Below are 5690 nucleotides of genomic sequence, written 5' to 3' on the forward strand. Positions count from 1 at the left end.
TGAATAAGCTCTTAGGGGTGCCTTATCACTTGGTAACTTGGGTTAACTAACTCGGGATTATTAGATGAAAGTCCACTATCAAGAGTAACCCTCACCACAGAACATTTAGTAACCCAACGAGGTGCTGGACACCAAGGCCTCAAGAAAAGAAAATGAATAAACTATATGCCTGTGGTGTGTATGTATGGGGGAGAGACTTGAGGGAGTAAGTCCTTAGGGGTGTCTCAACACCTAGCACCTTGATCCAACTGGTTCGGGAGTGTTGGCTGAAAGCTTATCTTAAAGAGTTGTCCCCTTACAGAACACTTAGCCTAAGGACACAAATAAGCCCTGAAATAACAACAAAAGGATCAATAAATAAAAGTTTCATGGGATGCAATCATAGTGAGTATTCTAGGATATGATAAAGGTCTGAAAGCTAGGAATGAACCTAAGTTGCTATGCATGAAACCACCATAAAACTAGGGACATGACTTCCACCAGAATGACTCATTTCTCTTGGTATCCCATTCATCATTCTCTTGTTCCAGTACTTGCTTAGGGACAAGCAAGCTTTAAGTTTGGTGTTGTGATGCCAAGGCATTTTGGCCAGTTTCACTGACCTTTTCTTTACTATTTTTAGGATAGTATCATGCATTTTCTTAGGAAATAAGCTAGTTTTGGGTAGATATTCACTTACACCTTGATTCAAGCATACATTGTGCATTTTACATGATTTCATGAGGATTTTGCATGAGTTTAGTGACAAATTGTATTCTGCATTACCCATGACTTGGACTAGAACTTTGATGCACTCTATTGCCTGATTTCAAGACCAAAGGAAGCAAGGAATGGGAGGTAACTTGCATAGTTAATGAGAAAAGTGACTACCAATGACGCTCTCGAAGCCATCATTACCCACGTTAAGAGTCACGTTAACTAAGTTAACGTGAACTCTAATGTGAAGAAGGGAATTTGAGCCAACGTTAGTGACACTTAACATTATCACTAACGTTGGCAAATGCTCACAAGTGGCCACGTTAGAGTCCACGTTAACTTAGTTAACGTAGCCTCTAACGTTAAAACGGGGAAAAGAAGCAAACGTTAGTAACATTCAACATTGTCACTAACGTTGGCCTAAGTGCACAATGCCACGTTAACTCCCACGTTAACTTGGTTAACGTGGAAGCTAACGTGAAGAGGCAAGAGTGGTCGACAACGTTAGCGACACCCAACATTACCACTAACGTTGGAAGCAACCACACAACCCCAAGGAGCCACGTTACCGTCCACGTTAACTTAGTTAACGTGGAGGCTAACGTGAGAGAAGAAGGTGATGGCCAACGTTAGTGACACTCAACATTGTCACTAACGTTGGAAGGAGCCACACAAGCCACTATGAGTCACGTTAACTCCCACGTTAACTTAGTTAACGTGGAAGCTAACGTGGATGAGGAATGATGAGCCAACGTTAGTGACACTCAACATTGTCACTAACATTGGGGATGGCTAAGCATGGCCACGTTATAAGCCACCTTAACCTAGTTAACGTGGATTCTAACGTGAGACATGGGGGCACATTGGAATGTTAGTGACAATGTTGAATGTCACTAACGTTCTCGAAGGATGGCAAGCCCACGTTAAAGAGCCACGTTAACTAAGTTAATGTGGGCTCTAACGTAGGAGCAATGGGGGCTTTTCAACGTTATTGGGAAAGTTAAGTCCCAATAACGTGTGCGAAGGACCTAGAGGCAACGTTGGTGGAGACGTTTGTGCCACTAACATTGAGGTTAACGTGGCTTTTACTTAGGAACGTTAGTGAGAAAGTTGATTGTCACTAACGTTCTCGAACTCATATTTTCACTAAACGTTAACAACCCTAACGTCCTGAGCTAAAATCTCTGCCCACTTCACACTTTCTCTCTGCAAGTACAGCCAAGCCCAAATGAAGAAGAGAACTGCTTCAAACTCAAGATCCAAAGGCCCAAGACTTGAAGAGCCAACTAGAAGATGAGAAGAGTAGTATATATAGGAGTAGCTTTGAATTATTTTGGGGAGTTGCTGGGAGTTGGAAAATAGCATAGAACTACTTCCTATATTTTACTTTCTTTGCTCTTCTAGTTTTCATCATGTATTCTCCATCTTTGTTTTCATTTTCCAGAGCTATGAACAACTAAACCCCTTTCATTGGGTTAGGGAGCTCTGTTGTAATTTGATGGATCAATACTAGTTTTCATTATTCTTCTTCTATCTTTTCTCTTGATTTTACTTGAAAGCTTTCGATCTTCATCCAATTGGGTAGTTATCTTGGAAAAGAAACTATTCACCCTTGGATCTCTTCTGAACCTTGGAAGAGGAATGAAGAGATCAAGCTAGAAATGCTTTCTCATGCTGGACCAAATTGGGTTTGGATGGATATGTGACTATAATCCTCTCAATGCTTGATTTGGGAAATGCATGTGGTATAATCAGTGACCATACTTCATCTCTTCTCATGAGCAATTGACCAAGGAATTGGCTATTGATCAAGATTTGAGAGATTGAATTACAAGAAATTGTAATTCAATCACTTAAGATTGCCAAGGAGATCAATGAGTGCATTGATTGAGGAAGAGATGTAAATGAGATTGATCTGGAGAATGCAACATCTCCTAAGCCCAATGAACTCCCCATTTCTGATCTTACCCATTCTCTTTAATTTCTGTCATTTACATTTATAAGCAATTCCCCCATTCCCATTTAAAATTATGCAATTTACTTTCTGTCATTTACTTTCCCGCATTTAACTTTCTGCAATTCACAACTCAATTTCTGATTCGCTCAACTAGAACATTCCTCTAATTAAAGTTGCTTGATCAATCAATCCTTGTGGGATTCGACCTCACTCTATTGTGAGTTTTCACTTGACGACAAATTCGGTACACTTGCCGAAGGAAATTTGTTATGAGACAAGTTTTTCGTGCATCAAGTGTGGGATTGATTGTGCATCAACAATGATTAGATTGGAGGATAACTAGATTGAGCATTTTATTTTTGTTTGATTTAAATTTCTGTTTGAGTTATTTACTTCCTGTTTTAGTTAATTTCTTCCCTTCCCCCTACTTTTTTTCTGTTATTTATGTTTTATCTCACTAACCCACTAACTATTTGATATATTGCATCACTCACACTAACAGAAATTCTGACAGATATACTTTTTGCACCTATTCTCTTTGCTTGTACTTGTTGGTTTTATGACAGGGAGAAGAAGCGGGGCTTCAACTTCCTTTGATTCTGAACCTGAGAGAACCTTCCTTAGACTAAGGAGGGAGGCAAGAGACAAACGTGTAGTTGGTGCTGAAGAAGAGGAGGAACACTTTGAGGAATACTTTGAACCAAACATGGAAGAAAACATGGAAAACCATCATGAAGAAGAGGCTCACAACCATGGCAGAAGAGGTCGAGCAAATCATACTGGGGAGGATAGAAGAGTTTTAGGCTCTTATATCAATCCAAACCCAGGAAATTGTGGAAGTAGCATTCAAAAGCCAACCATCCATGCCAACAATTTTGAACTGAAGCCACAGCTTATCACCCTTGTGCAGAACAACTGTTCGTTTGGAGGAAGTGTCCAAGAGGACCCAAATCAACATTTAACCACCTTTCTGAGAATATGTGACATAGTGAAGTCTAATGGTGTTCATCCTGACACCTATAGACTGCTTTTATTTCCATTCTCAATCAGGGATAAGGCAGCCAAGTGGCTGGAATCTTTCCCAAGGGAAAGCTTGACAACTTGGGAAGACGTGGTGAACAAATTCTTAGCAAGATTTTACCATCCTCAAAGAATCAATAGGCTGAGAGCTGAGGTCCAAACCTTCAGGCAACAAGATGGTGAGACTCTATATGAAGCATGGGAGAGGTTTAAAGACCTAACAAGGAGGTGTCCACCTGACATGTTCAACGAATGGGTGCAGCTGCACATTTTCTATGAAGGGCTCTCTTATGAGTCAAAGAAGGCCGTAGACCATTCATCCGGAGGATCTTTGAACAAGAAGAAAACCATTGAGGAGGCTATAGATGTCATTGAAATAGTAGCAGAGAACGACTACTTCTATGCTTCCGAAAGAGGGAACACAAGAGGAGTAATGGAGCTAAACAATGTAGATGCTCTGTTGGCCCGAAACAAGCACTGAGGCACCACCAACGCATCCGAAAACCCCATTGAATGATGAACAAGGCAAACAGCAATCGTCACAGCTCAAGGAGAAGCTGGAGGAACCTAAACCACCAGAGGCATGTGAAGACAACAACAAAATTCACTTAGAAGAAGAAGTCGCCAAGAGCAGGGAAGCATCAAAAGAGACAAAGAAGAAGGTACCAAGAGAGTGGAGGAACAAGAAGATCCCTACGAAAGATTTCTCTCCAGGAGATAAAGTGATCTCAGCTTACTTCCCAGATATCCCCCCTAATCTCCCGACTGTACCATCTCAGTTACCTAAGGTCTTCACTATTAACAGAGTCCTCTCCTTGGAACATGTGGAGATCATTGATACAACCAATGGATATAAGTCCAAGGTAAGAGGGGAGGACTTGAAGCATTATCAACCTCCCTGATGAAGGAGAAACGTCAAGCTAGTGACGCTAAAGAAGCGCTTCATGGGAGGCAACCCATGTTTTATTAGCTTTTACTAATAAATAAGTCAATATTCATAAATTCCAACTCAAACTTGGCGACATTCTTATATTGCAGTATATATAGTGAAGAACAAGTTTGGTGTTCAAAGCGTACCAATAAAGCATGAATGCAACAGAGAGCATGCTAGTCTTGGAGCTTTGAACAGAACTTTTCATCACAGTGCTTCAAATTAAGTTTGGTGCCACCAAAATGCATATAAGGATACACAGTTAGTTAGTTAGTTGGAGTTCATGAATAAACAATCTAATCTTTTCTTTTCTTTATTAATCATAGCCGTAAAGGCTAAATTGTCTTTTTGATATTATGTCTTACTTTTCTTATTTTATCTTTATAGGAAAAGAAAAGAAGCATTAAAAGGGATGGATTGGACAACTAAACAAAGAAGGATCGGACACCACAAAAGGAGGGGGTACACACTTGTTCTAAAAAGGGAATACATTGGAAAATGTTGCCATGCAACATTGGAAAAATGGGACCCCTAAAAGACCGAGCAATCTCATTCATAAAGTGATGATCCTTGTCTTTTGTCCATGCATAACCCCAACCGTCCATCAAGTAACCACTCCATCAATCCATACCCTCCACTCTCTCACAACGTCCCTATATATGACCCTTGTTCCGTACCCACCTTCATGGTCATCACCCACTCTTCACAACTCTTCATTTCGGTACAAGAAACTCCTTACTCCATTACAAACATTTCCCCCTCACTCTCTTCATTGCAATAAAACCCTAAACAACCAAAAGTCCATTCCAATCATGTTTTGAGCTAAGAACACAAGCATGTGAGAATTGAGCCTAATTGTGTGGTTACATCATACATAACCACTTACTTCCATTCTTGTGTGCATTATTCTCCTCCTATGATTGTAATCCTTGATTTTTTTTATTCTTTATGTCCATTATCATGTGTATACATACATTTATATGATTGAGGCTATTGTTCAAATAGCTCACTTACCCAAATAAGCCTACCTTTTATCTTCCATTGCTAGCCAATTTTGAGCCTATGTTTAACCCATTTGTTCTTAAT

General features: G+C 40.1%; 1 non-coding gene across 1 annotated transcript; it reads right to left on the minus strand.

Moving 5' to 3' along the window:
- Positions 1 to 3812: 3812 nt before the first annotated feature.
- LOC112753218 (small nucleolar RNA R71) lies at positions 3813 to 3916 on the minus strand. Its single transcript, XR_003177611.1, has one exon. It is a non-coding gene; the product is annotated as a small nucleolar RNA R71 (small nucleolar RNA).
- Between the last annotated feature and the right edge of the window lie 1774 nt (positions 3917 to 5690).

The sequence above is a fragment of the Arachis hypogaea genome, chromosome 15, assembly GCF_003086295.3.
Source record: "Arachis hypogaea cultivar Tifrunner chromosome 15, arahy.Tifrunner.gnm2.J5K5, whole genome shotgun sequence".
NCBI lineage: Eukaryota > Viridiplantae > Streptophyta > Magnoliopsida > Fabales > Fabaceae > Arachis > Arachis hypogaea.